Source organism: Desmodus rotundus, chromosome 4 (genome assembly GCF_022682495.2).
Source record: "Desmodus rotundus isolate HL8 chromosome 4, HLdesRot8A.1, whole genome shotgun sequence".
NCBI classification, from domain to species: Eukaryota; Metazoa; Chordata; class Mammalia; order Chiroptera; family Phyllostomidae; genus Desmodus; species Desmodus rotundus.
The window spans coordinates 130,776,465-130,795,349 of record NC_071390.1 but is presented as its reverse complement, the minus strand read 5'-3'; the positions used below and the strand labels follow the sequence as shown (position 1 = coordinate 130,795,349).

At 43.1% G+C, this 18,885-nt stretch overlaps 1 protein-coding gene and 1 long non-coding RNA gene across 9 annotated transcripts in view; one reads left to right on the top strand and one right to left on the bottom strand.

The window, feature by feature from the left end:
* The window catches only part of SHROOM3 (shroom family member 3), a 277,506-nt gene that overhangs the window by 154,819 nt on the left and 103,802 nt on the right, over positions 1-18,885 (bottom strand). For 2 of the 8 annotated variants that reach the window (XM_053923121.2, XM_053923119.2), the window contains exon 1: positions 2,944-3,187. The exons of 5 other annotated variants lie outside the window; for them this stretch is intronic. The gene's annotated coding sequence lies outside the window, so the exon portion shown is untranslated. Of the gene's footprint in view, positions 1-2,943; positions 3,188-18,885 lie in introns of those variants that run through there. One more of the 8 variants, XM_071221289.1, reaches the window with a different exon arrangement.
* On the top strand, positions 11,590-14,917 carry LOC123478332 (uncharacterized). Its single transcript, XR_006653501.2, has 3 exons — positions 11,590-11,650; positions 12,213-12,314; positions 14,539-14,917. It is a non-coding gene; the product is annotated as an uncharacterized lncRNA (long non-coding RNA).

Sequence of the window (18,885 nt, the reverse complement as noted above, 5' to 3'; positions counted from 1 at the left end):
TGGCCCTGGAGAGCTGGTCCAGAATGCTATAAACACTGGTATTGGTGGGAAGGGTGCACTGGTACCTATATTTCGTCACTAAATAGCTTGGTACTTGGAAAAAAAACTAGTAATTCTAAACAGCCATGGTGTTTCAGGGTGGGGATCATTTAAATTCTATCCCCAGAATTGTGGCTTCTAACCCAGGCCTGGAGTGTACAGGCAAAGTCCTACTTACATGTCTGACGCCAGTGATCACTTGATCTCTTGACAGGACATCAGAGCAATCCTACCAGTTTCAGTTCACAGAGGTTCATTAAGAGCTTTTCTCCCAACGATATCAGATGATACACCACCATCATTTGACGTTCATTTTTTAATCTTATCTGTCCAACTAAGAAGCACAATGAGTTGAGCCTGCTCAGGTTCCTGCTTTCCAAAATCATCCATTTGTCCTGAGATGTGAATGTTAGGATTGCTGGAAGTGTTTTGTTTAAAAAAACATGCCTTTGAGAGGTTTAGCAGGACAGAGTGCCAACTTTTCCATGTTAACCAGTGACCTTTTAATGAAGCCATCTGTAGAGGAGTGGAGATGAGGAAACTCTTTTCTCATGTGTGTGTGGCTAAGGGTCCCCAGCTGGCTTGTCCCTGTGACCATAGCACATCGAGCAAATGGGAGGTTTCGCCCCACTGTTCAGCCTCTGAGCTCACAGGCCTTTCCCGCTCAGAGAAGTCAAAGCAAAGGCTGAGATCTGGGGCTGTTCTTGAGGGAGGGAAGCAGGGAGAAGGAGAGCTGCCGGGAGGGAAGTGTCTGACGTGTGCAGCTTTCATTTGCATAGCTGAACCGTGCAAGCAGAGCCAATGGGACTCACCGTGTGTGTCTGGGAGGGGGAGACCCAGTGCTCTCTGTTATGCCTTACTGGGCGCTACCCACAGCACCAGAGAGGACACTCACCTCGCAGCGGTGGAGGAGCCTGACACATTCCACAGCTCCAGAAAGGGGAAAAGTGAATTTAAGATACTTGATCCCTCGCCCCAATCTAATTCTCTAATGATACTGTTCTTGGGATGAACTATATTATAGTTATGAAAGTTGAGTTAAATTACATATGCGGGGGACCCTGGGACTCTGCAGATATGTGCAAGGACTTTCTATAGGCTTGATATAAAAAATGTGGTGTTTCTTGTGATTTTATTTTCTTTTTAACTAGCTATAAAGAGGTTTTTCAACTAGTTTTCTCTTCCTCTTTGTGACTTTTCAGGAAATGGGGTTTTTGTTTCTTTTTTTAATGAATAGTGTGTTTTGGTGTCTTTTTTTTTTTAAGACAGTGGTTAAGGCTATTTATCCTTATCCACACAAAAATGACTTATGCTTAATTCATGAAACTACCTTTGATTTATACATCTTTTGATTTATATACTCTCTAGGTGTAATTCATAAGCAAAGGTAGAATTTTGAAATTTAAATCAATGCTAAATATATATATTTATTAGCTTTCCAATGTTCATTTTTCCTTTAAGTCCCTCAACATTTACATATTCACTTAGTATCTGCCTGCCCACCAATGTAATTTTTCAGTTATCACCAGCCATCTGTCCTGTTTGCACACACGTTATATAAAAATGATTGCTGGAGACTCGTGTGATGACCACATTTCACCCCACGGGTAACATCCCCATGGGATTAATGATGCTTTTAAACATCAAAACAGTCATTTTTAGTATTTATATTTAGTATTATTAACATGTTGATCTTATTACAGAAAAATGTTTTCATAAAGATGAGTTAACTAACAGCTAAGAAAGATGGAAATTTCCAAATGACTATAAACATTGGAAGAAAAAGACATACTTCAAGATGATTAACATAGATTTTGAGTGAATGGTTTATGAATGCTTATCACCTCTTTCCACCACCTCTATCTCGTCTATTACTATTACTACTGAAATAGAATCATTCAGAATTGGAGAACACCTTTGTTTCATGAAGGTGTTTATATCTTTGGAATTAATAAGGTAGGAAAAGTAGCTTCAGAACCTCTTTGGATTTACAAATGGACCTTTATTCATTTACAGAAAATTTACATTAAAAAAAATCAAAGAGAAAATTGCTCCCTTCCTATCAGGACCAAACAGGCAGGCCTGTGAGGAACTAGTTCCAAGCACTAGTCTTTTTACCCATCTTGGATTACTAAATCCTAGAGTGAGAAGTGTGCTGACAGCCTTCCAAGAGGGACAACAGGATGGTCCTTGATATATTTGTCAATCGACTTACAAGTGAAATGAAATCAGAGTAGGTCTTAAGTTTGATCAGAAATAAGGCTTAATAGCCCTAAGCATCTGTCGCTCAAATCCGGGTGCTTGCAGTCATAATCTGACTTTCTCTGGAACATAAGGGTGAGAGTAAGGAGCAAAGTGAGACAATCACACCCCAAACTGAGGTGAAACTCACTAATTCCCTGATGTTGAACAAATCTTAAAAATAAAAACTGCTTTCCTATTACAAGAGGAAAAGTTAAAAGTAGCTTTAAAAATAAGTGGTGATTAGAATGAGGCTAGAAACCCTGGGGTTGCATGAGGGGACAGAGCCGGGGTACTCAGCCGGACTTGGTGTTACTGTGCGAGCTATTACTTAGTGTATTTGCTGGCCCTCCTTAACAGTTACTTTCTCTATCTTCACTTGAGCTCCGCATCGAATAGGGAGGTGTACACAATGTGGCGTCCATTGCCTGCAAGGGTTACAGTAATTTGACAAGTACCCCCTTTCAAATGTACGTCTTTACTTATTGTGCATTGGTATAATTTTTGCAAGCACATCTGACAGCAAATAACTTAGTGATTTCATCATAAAGGCCTAAACTAAACGTCCCCGCCTCTCATAATTTACCTTTTCCATACTGGCCATTCTGTCAAGATAAATGTAGAATATAATGTTGAGAAATATCTGGTTTAAAATGGACTTACCTCAAGGAAGTCTAGGCTAGCATTTCCATTGTCCTCAGTTGTCTGTTGGACACCTCTGTCCAGCGTGACACTGGGCCAAGCAGGCCCACGAAGGGGGCTCAGTGGCTTGGGAAAGGAGGCATTAGAAGCACAATTCCAGCCCAGAAAGAATCCACAGGAGCCAGCGCCAGGAAAGCGAAAGCTAAGACACAGGTGTCCGACACCAACAAGTCACCTCTCCTCAGAACCTGCAATCAAACGGCTGCCCTGATTAGCCAAATACAAAAGGCAGTTCGGATTACTGCCCTCCTCCCAGCCAATCGCAGGCCGGCCTGCCTGACAGCAGCAGGCCCCCCGATGTAAGGGGAAGCACGCAGGGCTAGAGCCTGAGAACTGGTTTCTACAGCAGCTGCTGGCAGCCTGGTCCCTGCGTGCACTTCTGCTCCGCGTGCACTCCAGTCCCACACTCCAGAGCAAGTATTTGTCAGGCTGCTGCAAGGACAGCAGTGGTAACGGGTAAGCCACGTCCTGCCCTTCTCCAAAGAGTGTAGCTCTGGGTCCTTTGACTCACAAACAGCGCGATGCTCTATGATGATAATTAAGTGAAGGTAAGAGAGAACGAATAGCCTTGGCAACATTAACTGCTGAGTACCTCTGTCTGCTCTTCCACCCGCCCCTGGCCAGTCTCCACTTGGACTGCTTTGCAGCTGAATAACCTCAATTTTCAATTTTCTATGGTTTTTGCAAGCAATTGTTTTTCACAGAAACTAGAAGAGAGGAAGAATCACATAAAAAGAAAAATCTTCCAGCAGTTATTGTTTCCAGTAATAAAATCCAAAATTGTAAAAGAATCACCTCAGAGGCAGAAATTTATCAAGATACTGCTTGTAAAAAACACCACCACCAAAACACTGCATTTTAAAATTCAACGCAGTGGAGTGCCTGGCAGCTCACCTCTGTGGATGGAATCATAACAGGTCCCTAAACTGCCACCAGTTACAGGAATTTTCCGTAACTCTACCATCTGAGCTCCTGAAACTGCAGCTCTTTGCAGCTGTATGGATAAGTAGTGTTTGATTCGAGTTTTGGTATTTGCCCCAGACCACATGTACAGGGGTCAGCTTAACAGTAACCATAGACACAAAGAGGGAGGAAAGGAATAGCGCACGCAGAAAGAAAACGGGACTCCGAGTGAGTCTGAGTTCATGGGAATGTAAATGCATTTTCATCACTTTACAGCTGCCATGGTGGGGGAGTGGGATCCGCAGATCATGTGTAAACCTCTTTGCTAAAGAGTCTTTAAAAGACTTGCACATTATTTTTTAGATGAGGAAAGAACGGATAGGGAAAAGGAACACACACATACACACATACAGGACTGAATTCTGAACTTACAGGGGCCGATATCCTCTAAATACAGTAGTAATTTCTACAGATAACAAGGCAGGCTAAACCATCCTCGAAAATGGCATGACATTCTGTGTTAATTTTGAAATGACCGTTTTATTTAAAGACTGTTCCCATATTAACTAGAAAGACTGTCTCTCCAGCATGTTCCACTTGAATTCCAAAGCTATTTATATTCCTATAATGTGGAACCCAAGGAAATAGAACTGAGGCACGTGTCAGATGGGAACAACAGTTGGGGTGGGGCAGAGAGTCATCTTTCAGAAGAGAAGCCTCCCACTAGATCCGGCACCATAGATACATTCTTTCAGAAGTGGCTTTCTTTCCTTTTCGGAAGGCAAAATTCTTACCCCAGTTTTGTGTTCTCCCCCACCCCGCCCCGCCCTTACAACCCCCCCCCCAAACACAACTGAGTTGCTTCTTCCTTCATCATAGGCTACTCCCACCAAGCCAGAGTTCAAGAGCAGCCAGGCCATGACATTAACTTTGGCCGTGTCGAATTTAACCAGGAGCTCATCTCCGCAGTGCAGAATGACAACTGGTGATGCTCGACACCTGTTGACCACAATTAGCTGTCTAGTCTGGGAGTGCCGTTCCCTCACATGGCAGAACATTCACAGCGGTTCAAAGGAGCCAGGACTGCTCCCGCCTCACTTCACCAGAAATTTCCTCTTAGTCCAGCGCTGTCCAATCTAAGCTCACTTCCAGTCTACTCTCTCCCAAGTTCCCTGTGACAACAACGGCCTCACCCAATTGGAGGCTCCGGGAACTGTCCTCATGGATGCTATGTCACATCAGAAGAGAGGATATCTCTATGTGATCCTCTAGAAAAGCTAAAGTAAGCGAGCAAGTCAAGAAAAAAAAATATATTGAAGCAATTAAATCACCTGTCCTTTCACAAATTAGGAGATGACTAAGGGAATCATTGTTATATTTACAAAGAATGGATGCCTGTGTAGTATTAGATGGAACCATGTGAAATTGTCTATATTTGATCAGTTTTAGTCCATTACAATAGCAATTTCATGTGATTCAACCTGTAGTTGAAGTGTAGTTAACCACCACACAACTAGTAATTAACTATGTGTCAGTAGTTACTGTGCTACATTCTCTAATCATTACCACAACTCTCTAAAATAAATACTATAATTATTGTCACAACTTTACAGAGGAGAAAGGGAGACTTGGGGAGGTTAAGTAAGCTGTTGAACACTTTACTGCTAGCAAGCTGCAGAGCTAGGGGGTCCACACCCTGGCAATCTGACTCCAGTGCCCACACTTTGAACTACCACCCTGTAAGGAAGGAGAGTCTGAATTCTGACTTTGGCATTCACTAGCTTTGTAACCGTGGGCCAATGACTAAACTTCTGTAAGCCTCAGTTTTACTTCCTCCTGAAATGGGACTGATGATAGGACCTATCTGCTGTGAGGACACAGGGGATGATGGAAGTTAAGCACTTGGCCCCATGCTTGGCTCGTGCGGAGAACTCCAATGTTACCTGACAGCAGGGGTGTGGGCAGGGTGACCACTCTCCCACCTTCCCCAGGATCTGAAGTGAGAGGCACACTCTGTGTCCCCTCTACCCTTTGGTGGTCTGGCAGCCCCTCATGGACTGAAGGACATTGGAGTCTGGGGTCCTCAAGTCTGGAAGTGACACCCTTCACATCAGTGCACGTGACTTTGGTCCACAGGAAGTTCTGCACACTGGAGAGGTGCACCAGCTACCTCTCATTCATACCACACCAGCTCCCCACCCCCTGTCCTCGCCCCATCTTCTATTTCCTGCTTGCTCTACTTGGGATTTCTATGAGAACCTGGAATGCTTGCACAAACATCTTAGACTTCTCATATATTACCTGCCTAGCTGGCCTCTTTGGCAACCAGCTGTAGAGGGTTAAGCAATCCATGCTTGAGGAAGCATTGATGATCTAATCTGGAAGCAGTGTTGGGGAACCCAGAATGCACTGGTTCTGCCACTGACCTGCTTAGTGACCTTGAGCAAGTCACTGTTGTCTCTGGGCTCTGGTCCTCGCTCTAATCCAGAACATCACCAAGTTTCTCCCCAGTACTAGTGTCAGTGGTGGAGAAAAATAAAAGGATATAGATGAGTTTTTGAAGAAATATGGTTTTAAAAAAAACTTTTCTTTTCTCTAAAAGCTGGTAGCTTATTCATTCAGACACTGCCTGTTTTCTTCTGATAACCTTTTAAAAAAACAAACCCACAGGCAAGAGAGGTTTATGTTACTCTGCTGACAAACTGCAGACCAAGATAGATGGCCTTGACTTCGGAACACCAGATTTCCCCTGGTATTTTCCTTGAATGATTCGCCCATGTCCTCGGATGGTGCTGGTTTGTGATTAGAGATGGGGGCAGGCTCTATGGAGAGAAAGCCTCCCCCCAAAATGAAGAAGATTTTTAATTTCTTCGTGTCTGTGCCTGTGCATAACACTTACACTGTTCTCTAGCAGCTCTGGGCAGATTCATTCACAATGTAAGGGAGATGTGAAGGCCTGCATGGTACTTCCCCACCTTGCATTTTGATGGTATGCTCCAGATGCTCAAAGTACTTCCACAGAGAATATTTTTTAAAATTAAAAGTTTGTCCCAAATACTCCCAGGAGAAATTGAACTTTATGAGTGGGGGAGATAAAAACAGCCCATTGGCTCCTGGTCTCCTTTCTTGCCATAGAGTGCCCACCACTTCCAACACACTGTATAATTTACATATCTATCGTGTTTATTTTTCATTCCTCGGCTCAGAAGAATGTCAACATACGGACAAATGTGTTTGTTTTGATCCTGGCTGAGTCCCAAGCACTTAGAGCAATGACGGGCATATATTAGATTCTCAATAAATAAATTAAGTGTTATAACATCATGTTCATAAACAATCCAGGTAGAACTGGTACCCTGCACATCTCACTGGTCAAAATCACAGTGTGTCCTCAGGAGGAAGAGACAATATAGAACGGATCGCACCGGTGAGGACAGTTTCCATAACCAAGGTGACGATGATGTGTAAGGCAAAAAAAGTAAAAACAATTGGGGCAAAAAAAGTAAAAACAATTGGGCTAAACTAATTCAGAATTAGTTTAGCCCAACTCTGCAAATTTCATGTAGAAGTTCCATGAACTGGGTAGTGATCCTAGAGAAAATCTTAATAAACTCAGTGTCTCTTTTCAAGTCCCTTTTTTATTAATTTCATGGGAAAGCGTATGTGTTGGAGAACTCCAGGTGTGTCTGAAGGGGTCAGCCCTGGAACACACTCTAAGGTTAGTGGACACACAGCAGTTGAGCTATGTGTTCCCTTTGCGCTCAAGTGAGCATTTTTTATCACAATCTGACCACATGCTGACATCAGGATTGATGAGCAAATGCCTACAGCATTGTAAAAGGTCTCAGTCAAGTCCAAAGTACTGTTATGTAATACCTTGCCTGTATAATAACTGTAGGACTTTCGGTACAGAATCAGATACATAATAACTGTACCACTTATGGTACAGAACAGAGGACATGACATTTTTTCATTGCCAGTGTTGCTGATAAAAGTCACTGGCCAGAAGGTAGCAAATGAAGTCATTGAGCTCAGCTATCCCTTCAAAGTGCCAGCATCCCCGATGGGGAGCCCCAACTTACTGCTGAGCACTAAGAATAGCAGAGAGAAATTACATTTGAGTTCACAGTTTACCCTTAGGGGTGAAAAGAAAACTGGAGAAAGAACATTGAGGAACACAAATTACAGCATTATTAATGATTCATTTCAATCTCTAGGAAAATTACACAGCTAATATAAAAAATAAATATGGTGTAAAGGTAATGGTCAAGGTCAGTTACATTCATGCAGACTTATTATTTAGTAGGGTGTTTAGAACATTTCAGGCAGGATACTGAATACTTTACAAGTATATTTTGTTTTAACTCTTCCAACGACCCTGCTAGGGGGCTGCGGTTATTGTACCCACTTTACTGCTGAAGAAACTCAGGCACAGACAGATTAAAAATTTGCCCAGGATCACAAGTGGCAGTAACAGGACTGGAACCCAGGCCACCTGATTTCAAAAAGTGTATGCCTTTAAACACTACTGTATATGTTAGATTTTTTGTGGCTTAAAAATGGGATGTACATGGCATGTGCAATATTTTGAAGCTTGGGGATTTTTCTGGCTAGCAGATTTCTTCTTAGGGAGAATATGCTAGCCACCCGCAGCCAGATATCAGCAGAGGTGATCAGTTGAATGGCGCCAGCCAGCAGTAACGAGAGAGGCTGTCAAGCAATTAGCCTGATGCTAATTTGGTATGATAAAACCAGCTTCAAATCATAATTCAGACGGACAACATAAAGAACATACTTCCTAAGCCTCTACCTCGTCCTACAGTACAAAGAAGCCGTTTGGATCACAGGAGGACTGGCAACCTCACAGGCATTGAAATGTGACAAGAGCTATCACAAGCAGGCAGTCGGCAGGTTGCGTGGGGTTTTCATTCATTCAGGAAACAGTTCATGAGGGCTGGCCGTGGTGGGCGCTGGAGAGATCAAAGAGAAGACATGCTGATTCCCAGCCCCAGTTTCATATCAGAAACTGTCAAACATCCTTCTATTGGAAAAGATTCAGTCCAGGCAATTAGCTGGAGATGAAAAAAGTGGCAGAAGGTGTAAGGTCACAGAAAGCAGTGGGGCCCCGAAGCCAACTGGAGAAAGAACACGTCACCTGATGTGGGTATGCACCACTCTAAGCTGTTGCTGCCAGATTGTCTGATTTTTCCAGAAGCCAGAAAGCCAGATTCTTATGTAAAACTTCCAGATTCTTAATGTGGATTAAACAAATGTTTACAGGCCAAATATTTCTAGATCAAACAAATGTCTTCAGGTCAAATACTTATGTAAGATGTAGTTTTCAAGTTCTGCAAATGAAAGAACTTGATTGAATTCATTGACTTGAAGTTTAAAAATAAAACTGTCTAGCTTTAATAGTGAATTTTTCTTTGAAAAAAGTTTAATTGCAGTTGACAAATATTATTTGATATTATTATAGTTTCAGGTGTACAGCATAGTGATTAGACATTTATATACTTTACAAAGTGTCCCACCTGATAAGTCTAGTACCCACCTGGCACATAGTTATACAATAGAGTGTAACTATGTAACTATTATAACTCTGTAATAACCATACCATAGAGTTATTACAATATTACTGACTATATTCTCTATGCTGTACTGTGCATCCCCATGACTATTTTGTAATTACCAATCTGTACTTCTCAATCCCTTCCCCTAATAGTGAATTTGATATGTGGAGACTTCTGATCCTTATGTATACCTGACTCAAGTAATTTTTAATTTTTTCCTTTTTTTGTGCGTTTTTTTTTGTATTAGGGTTTAACACACACAGAGTGTATAAGGTGCACTACTCTTATGTAAACAGTAAAAAATGATCTAGACTATTTTCAGCATCCATGTAAGCTTCCATCCAGATGTTTCCAGTGTATTTCACACTCTGCACCCCGACTTTTGACCTCCACGCCCATTAGCTTTGCCCAATGTTGCCTCATTCAAATCTTAATCATGAGAAATTGATGACAGATTTAGTTGCTTCAGGTCTCAAAGAAATAAAACTGGGCTTACGTAAATGAAGGCACAACTGAAGAGAGTCATGGTGGATCCAACAGCGCGATGGAGCCCGCAAACTCAGCCAACTGCTTCTGCATGTTCTGTTCCTGTCGCTCTCACACGCCTTTCTGACAACTATCGTTTCCTGGGTGAGTACCACCTGCCAAGTATGTACTTGTGCTCTGCATAGAGTATCTCATTTAAGCATTAAAAACCCTCTGAGATAAAAAATTTAAACAAGATTTACTCCAACTGTACAGCTAAAGACAACTGGATCTGTGATAGCTTATGCAGCTACATCCACACAGCCACTACGTGAAAAGTCTAGGTCATTACAAAGCCCAGGAATTTTCCATTGGACAACATGGCCTCCCCATCATTTTAGTAAATGGCATGTTCTTCTAACTCTTCCACAAGAATATAATAAACTTTATTCCACAAGAATATAATGAACCTTATTCAATGTAGAGTCTGACTAGAAGTTAACACTTCACATTATAAGGATTGGTGGTGGTGTTGAAAAGTATTGAAGGCTGATGTTTATTATCTAGGTACTTTTATTTCTAAAACAACTTAATGAACACAGTTAAAATAAATATCTCACTATTTTTTTCCTGGGGTTTATGAGAACATTGTCTTGCACAAATAGAGTTTTGAGACAGGAGTCAGATTTGAGTGTCCAGAGACTTTTCTCTGGCAATATAAAGTGCAGTAGAGGGAGTATAGTCAAAAGTACGAGAGGTGGGGGCCAAAAACCTGGGATTATCTCCTGGAGGGCGGGCTCCTCGTAGTACTGGCTTCCCCTGCTAAGTGAGTGTTCTAGGTACCCATCTGCATCAGCTGGTGTTATTGTGAGAGGTTGTGTTCAGCTTCAGCAAATTTTTTTAAGACTCTTTCAATGAGTTTGCCCATTTCTTGATGGGTGATTTCTGAGTTCACCTGCGCACACCATGCTGAGTGTTCAGCAGTTTTTGACCAAAAATGGCATGACCCTTATGCCCGACCCCCTCTATTCACCTGATCTCACCCCAAGAGACTTTTTGTTTCCCCAGATGAAAAACGTCCTTAAAGGGAAACATTTTGCAGATGTGAAAGAGGTGAAACAAAAAACGGCAGAAGCACGAAAGGGCATCAACATTGATGAGTCCAAAAACTGTTCTGAGCAGTGAAAACAATGTCTCTACAGGTGTGTCGCGTCAAATGGAGAGTACTTCAAGGGTGACCGAAGTTTAAACAGGCAAGAATAAAAACACAATTTCTTATAAATAAATAAGAATTTCTTATAAATAAATTTCTGTTTTGGGGGGTCCCCTAGTATTATAATAAGTATGTATTGTATCAGATGAGCATTAGGTTTACCAGAGGCTCACTTCATAAGTTATGTAAATGCCTACATACTGTTACATACTCAAAACTAATATAGTATTATATGTCAGCTGTAATTGAAAAATTAAAAATTATTTAAAAAAATAAACAACAAAAAGAAAGAAAATGTTTCTATCACCTACTTGACAATATATGGCTTTGCCAGAAAAGTCAGCATTTCAAACATGTAGTCCTCAAAATTTTTCATGCTGATTATATCATAATTCTAGGATTAAACACTTTGCAAAATGAAAAGGTGTGTAATAAAAAATGTTTTCTTTCTCCCAGGAAATCTGTGCAGCGTGGAAATGGGATTAGAACAGCGGCACAGAGTTTCGGATAAGAGGTGCGTCCTGGGCGAGTGGGTTGTGAGGGCTGCGGGGGACGTGTCCTGAAGCCGTGCCCTGCGGAGGAAGGTCACTGGTTCTGACTGGCCTGCCCAGTTTTCTAAAGATGCTTTTATTCATTCTTTAACAAGATTGAGAGCACATGAATTGTTTATGTTAAGAATATTATTTTATTGGGTGGGCAACCAGTGCATATTATTCGGAGGTAGGGGGAATTCTGAAGCTCCACCACCTGACAATACAGGCACCCAATGACTGGCGGAGTGGAGCAGTAAAGGGACCTTGAAGACCTCCTATTCAGGTCAACAGAGAGACTACAGTGCCAGGCCCCCCTCTGGCTCATCGTTCCAGCAGATGGGGAGAAGCTGACGGCATGCCAATACTTCGATGTAGAAGGACACACACCACTAGGAGTTCACTGATGCCCGAGGCCTTTTAGCCAGAGACAGGCAAAAATTTCAAGTACATATTACCTTTTATCTCAATAGCCACACTGGGGCCAGCTATCCTATTTAAATTCTAGAGCCGGATCTATTTGATCATCTTCTTCTTACCCTTCAGGCAGCTCAGAAACTGAACTATGATCCAGTGAAACACCCGCACTTACTAGAAGCCTGTGCGGAGATCGGGACTCTAACTAACCTCCAGGATTGTGTTCCACAGGTAACCAGCTGAGTTAGCCGTGTGACCCACCCTCAAATCAATGCCTGTGGCTTGAGAACTGAAGCCATTTTTAAGTCACAACTTTAATCTTTCCTTATTTTATTTTTAATTAAAAAAATTTTAAATGTGGTAAAGTACACATAACAAAGTATACGCTCAGCCACTTTCCATCAGCAGTTCAGTGGCAGTGAGTACATTCACACTGTTGTGCAGACATCACCACCGCCCATCCAGAACCCCTCCCGTCTTCCCAGACTGAAACTCTGTCCCCGCAAAGCAGTACCTCCCCGTCACCGGCTCCCACCCCCGGCTGTGGCAACCACGGTTCTACTTTCCACACCTATGATTTGACTGCTGCAGGTACCTCACTCACATGGATTTATACACTATTTCTTTTTTTGAGCATGTGTCAGAATTTCCTCCCCTTTTTAAGGCTGAAGATTTCTTTCTTTTTTCTTTTTACCAAAAAATGTTTCAAGTTTATCTAGCAATGTTAATCAACTAGGTTGTTTGGGGCGTATTTGGTTTATTTAGTAAGACGTTAGACTTGGAACCCGTAGGAGGGAGTAAGAGAATTTGCTGGAATCTGTAAGTCAGAGCTCCTCAGCGTGTGTCGAGATCATCTGCAGAGCCTGGTCGGCTGCCGGCAGCCAGTCCAAAGCCCCAGAGCTTCTGACCCTGTGGTTCCAGAGGAGGGCCTGAGAATTTGCATTTCATTTACACTCCTGGTCAGCAAACACTTTTGAGAACCACTGCAACCTATCCAGTGTTAAGGCTCTAGGATTTCAATCACCAAATTTTTCCCATAATGCAAAGAAGATACCTACCCCTCCCACCTAAGACAGGAGGCTTGCAGTTATAGAAAAAGAGAAGCACAGAGCAGAGTGAGAAATAGCAAGAAAGTTCAGCCCTTACCATTCCTAGTACTGTGGGAATGAAGGAAAGAATGGTGGCAAGTCACACGGTCAGAACCAAGTTCTGATTTCACTTCTCTGGCCCCAGGCAGAAGAGCGCAAGCATGCAAGATAAGTGACAGGAAGGTCCAGGGCACTGGGGAATCTTGGCTCTGTTGTTCCATTGAGACTCTAGGAAGAAGCTCACTGTGGGGAGGGCCTGGCCCAGATCAATGTAGACAGATGTCAGATGCCAGCCAGTAGACTTGGAATGCGGCAGCTATGATGGGGTGAGATGATCCTGAGGTGAACCCCTGGACCAGGAGTTGCTGGGATAGAGAACTTGGCAGACACTAATGATCCTGAAGCTAACGGGAGCTGAGCAGAGGTGTGTCTGCCAGTGGGAGGTTGCCAGGGATCCCCAAGGGCATCACCCAGGCCAGAGCTGACCATGATTTAACCGCTGCAGAATTCAGTGGTGGTGGTCAGCAGTGACAGGGGAGATCACAGGCAGGGCCTAGAGACCAAGGGACACCATGCCCTAAGACCTGCTCTCACTCTTGCCCCAAACCCCCAGATGCTATTCTGGCAAAGCAGCTGGGTAGCAGAGATGACATGTAAAAGGCAGTGTGAGAAGGGAGCATTGAATGTTAGAGACTAATCATCACTTACAGGGACTATTCAAACAATTAGGCCAGGCTAGCTTTTAACTTGGCTGTGGCTACCAGTTTGTTTCCTTGTTAACCTGTATGGTTTTATGTAAAAGACAGATTAATTATACACAGCAAAGAAGTCACTTTTTTTTTTCCTGTGCTTCTAAGTTGTTATGTAAGATCATTAGATAAAATCAGGGACATACCTTTACTAAAAAATTAGTTGTTGTTTATCTGAAATTCAGATATAAACTGGGCATCCTCTGTGTTGATTTGCTAGATCTGGCAACCCCACATGTGACCTCTGTGGCCCATTTACATGTGGTGATAAGGTCATTAGAGCATCCCTTCATCACGCCATCGACCTTAGCCCACCAATCTCAATCGTTACCGTCCCAGATGAGAGCGAGTCACGGAGCTAAACTCTGATAGTACATCCTGGGTTTGAAGCTTGTGTTAATCGTTCAGAAACAGCCGGTGGCAGAGGAAAACTACCCTGGGAGAAAACCCTCCCTGAAGACAGTCTAGAAAGGGGCAAGTCCATACCTGAAACATACCAATCAGTTTCTTTTTCCTGATTATATTCAAGACTTGAATATATTCACACTTGAATGATCCAAATACACCTGTAAGATAATTTCCAAAAGTGTGAGATGAGCATTTTCACTTTACTTTCAGGACATCTCATGGATCCTCTAACCCCATCTCTGGGGCCTCCATCACTGGCCACTAAGACCCCCTGCTGACTGTGCTGGGAGGAGTCCTCATGGTTGCTGCTCGAGCCACAGGGACTGAGGAGGCCAAGGTCAGCCTCATGAGCTTGAGGTCATCTTCTGCCCATGGCTTGAACACTTCGAATGACAAGACCCACCAATCTATCCACAGATAGCACCAACCAATTTGTCACAGAAGTAGAACTTTTGGGAAAACATTCCTTTATGTTAAGATACTGATAACCTGCAAAATTGCTTTTAAAAATATGAATAATATCTTTACTACTGCCATTTTATATCAATGTAAGATTGTATTATTCTCCAAGGACTTCAGCTATTCTTAGCCATGCCTTTGGAGCTTAGCAAGCCATCACCCAACAAGGCTTAAAGGGAGCAAGAAATCGAAAGGCAAGTTTGAGGAACCAGAAAAGTACAGGTATGGGGGAACAATTCCTAGAAGAGGAAAGATTTGAGAAAGAATGGGTGGGGTGTGCGGAGAACAGTGGGTACTAAAATGGAACAAAGCCAAGGGGTTTTATTGGGGTGCTGGCAAAAACAGAGCACAGAGACACATTTCACCTCCTTTGCAAGTTGCATTAGGCCTCAGCCAAGCCCATCCTGCAATGGATGAAGAGTCTTTGAGGGCTATGGCTTAGTACTCACAGGTCTAGCTCTTAAACTCAACATTGCTATCAAGCATCTGCTATTTGGAAGAGAAGTGATAAAATCTCCGATGTTCTCTAGCAAAAACAATGAATGTTCCCACATTTCCATATTAATCAGGTATATCAACCACTTAAAAATTACAGAACAAACTGTGATTAGAATCAAGCTGTGGGGCTGTTTTTGTTTTGTTTTGTTTTGTTTTGACAGAGAGTAGAGACGATGAGCTGTGTACTCATAGCTTAACAACCACACACGCCTCTGCCGCTTCTCCCTTCTTGCTGCGCTGTTTCTCCCATTTCTATTTTTATTGGCATGTGAACTCGCTCCCATCAAACGAATTAGACAAGATGGGAAGGTTAATTTATTTAAGGGGATGTGAATCAACACCGCTGGGGAAACAAAAGGCACCAGTGTGCACTGTTTTGAAAGCAAAACAAATAAAAGCATTGGCAGAACCCAAACTGTGGCAGCCCACAGGCAAAGAACCCACGCAGGTCCAGGGATTTGAGCAATCACAGAAATCCAGCGTATTGAAACACCTACTGGCTTAAAAGTTTGGGCTTTTGTGTCAGAGAGACTGGAGTTCAAATCCAGCCTTCACAGAGGCATCCCTTGGCCCTACTGAAGGTCTGTTTCCTCTTCTATAAATTAGAGAAATAATCATACCCATTTTATGGGCTTGTTGTGGGAACTGAATGAGAGAAAGAAATGCTTAGAATACCCAAACCTAACAAGTGAGAGTTTACTATAACCTAGAATTATTTATTAAAGGTGACTGGCTAACTCATAAATCAAAATTGGTTCCTAGATATAATAGTTCTACATGATCCAAAATAATCCACTTCTTCAGAACCTACTATGAATCTTATGCAAGTGAAAGCTTAGTGGTCCAGTTCAGTCACCTTCTGTATCTTCAGTGCCAAGTGCCCCCATTCTTTTATCCCATTTCCTTAATTTTAGAATGTTAATCCCAAGACATTTTAATTCTAATACCACCCACATCATCTGCATTTAGGGGCCATCACAGGGGTACCCATGAATTCTTACACAAGAAGAAAAGAACTTTCACTATTGGAGGGCTATTCCAAAAAAATCAAAGAGAAGTGAGCCTTATTCTGGACATTTTATTGGAAGGTGTCAAAATTACATTTGCAACTATAGGGTGCCTGGTAACCGCACAAGTTTGCAGAGGGGAAAATGCGAGATACAAGAGTTTAAACAAAACAAAACAAAACATGGTGGGTCTTAAATTCCTGGACACGAGCTTATTTTTCTGTTCATTAGTATCTCGTAGAGCGACTTCGAGTTTTTGACCTCTGCCCCTGACTTTGAGACAGTGATGGAAAAGGGGACAAGGAATCCTGAAGCAAAGGTTGAAAGGGCCGTTCATGCAAACACCACGGGTCTCAGCCAGGATGCTGCTCAACGTCCACCTTCATGGGGCTGCAGCCCAGGTCGCACTTTCCCAGGAATTCCCACAGACCGATGTCAGCCCCCGGCCCCATCAAGTCAGCAATGTTGTTATGAAGGTGTCAGATGTGAAGCTGTGTAAACAGAGTGAGACACAGGTTGTTCCTGCTTAGTGACCTGTGCCCAAAAGGTCTATTTTTAGAAACTGCCTTGAGCGGCCACACACTATTGCTATTTTTGAACATTTCTGTGCATTTGGGTTGTGTTCTAACATGTTTATGAAGGAGTTCAGAGACGATGAGAACCAATCCTGATCTCGATTTAAAGTTAAAAATCTGAATTCTGCATTTTACATACACATCATGGCCAAGAAGCATGAAGCTCATCTTTCATTTTAAGGAATATCCATGGAGCTGCTCAAATTGACACAGATCCCACGCTTTTGGGTCTTATTTGGGCCAAGGAGACAGGGAAAGATCCAGAGGAAGGGCCTCACACAGCCAGAGGCAGTTAGACCTCTCAGTGCTGCAGGCTGCCTGCCTCAGGGGGCCTTAGATTCACTTGTCAAATTTGTTAAAACGCAGGCTTCCCCAGACAGTCTGATTTAGATTTAGCAAAGAGTACAGAGATTTGCATGTAAAACAGGCACCATAGCTGATTTTGATGCAGGTTGTCCAGAGTCACACTTTGAGGAAAAACTGTTATATGAAAAAGATGTAAAAATATGAAAGGTGCTAAAGAATGAAGGAAGAATCGTCAGATAAAACACGTACACACCAGATTATCGGTTCCTGCCATCAATGACAGAGGGAAAGTCGTAAGGTTAAAGCAAAGAAGAGCTCCAGCCTTGGAGCCGATCTGGATGCCCTGACATACCCACTACCTTTAGAAAACCTGGCTCCTCTTTCTAATTCTGTGTTTCTAGTCCTGTGACCTAAGGCTAAGTCCCTTCATTTCTGGGGGCTTCAACTTTCACAAAGCAGGCAGCAGCTTCTCTGAATGACCCCTCTGGAGGTCAGAAGAGAGGTTTTGTCCATGACCTCTGATCCCCTACCCACCCCAATACAAAAGTTCTTTGACATCTATAGTCATTAGCGAGTCACCTTTCCTACTGACTTTCTGCCCCCTTGACAAATTTGATCTTTGTCCAGTTTGGGCGTGACTTTCACTGGCAGGAAACATCAGCCCCCATCTACCTTGAATCTTGTTGTCTCAGCCACATCTTTTAGGCTTTGCTGCAGGAAAACCAGGCTACGAGTAGGGATGAACTCACTTTCTCTTAGTAAAGGGTGGAAATGCCTCCACTTAGTGTCTGCTGAGTTCTGGTACCAGCAGCTGCCCACTAACTATTCACTGATTGGATGAAAGCGCACCAAACCCAGGGCTGAGGTTTTTTTCTTTACACACATTGTCTTTATTGTTAAAACCTTCATACAAAGTAGGGATGATTGTCTTCAATTTCCAGGGGGGCAGGGAGAAAATTGAGAGGTGAAGTCAGTTGGCCCACACTTCACAGTAAGGGTCGGGGCTGCAAACTAATTTCTTCCAGATTCGAAGCCAGTGGTCCTACCCACGGCACAGCACTGCTGCTGGAGGGGTGGGGGATGGTACTGGAAATGACAAGGCGACTTACTCTAGTGAGGCTGGCAAAAGCTGGGGCACAGAGGAGGGTAAGCCCTGACCCAGGCAACATCCTGAAAGCCAGGCTCCCAGGACCTCACTCGCCAGCCAGGGCTAGAGAGGACTGCCTTAGCAAGGGGAGGCACCAGGCAGAAAGGCGCAAGGAGATCAGGCAGATCTCACTCACAAGAGGGAGAAACGCCTACAAATGAGATTTTTCTTTGGTGAAGGCTACAGGTAAAAAGTGTGGTCAGCTTAGTGATGAGACTCTTGACCGTAAGGGAACAGGGAAGGCAGAGAGGGTGGGCCCAGCCTGCCTGTCCCAATGAAATCTTAATGCAGGAAAACGTTTCTACAGCAACTTACTACGTCAGTGAGGGAGATATTTTTATTATACCCATTTTTCAGATGATGACGCTATTGCAGAGGTTAAGGCACTTGACTAGTAAATGATAAAGCTGGGATTCAAAGTCAGGCAACCTTGCGCAGAGCCCATGCTTCTAATCATCAGGCCACACAGCTGCTACAGGGTGTAGTATTGTTTCCATTACACAAACATTCATTGAACACATATTAGGTGCTCTTTCCATTCCAGGCACTGGGGACACCACACTGA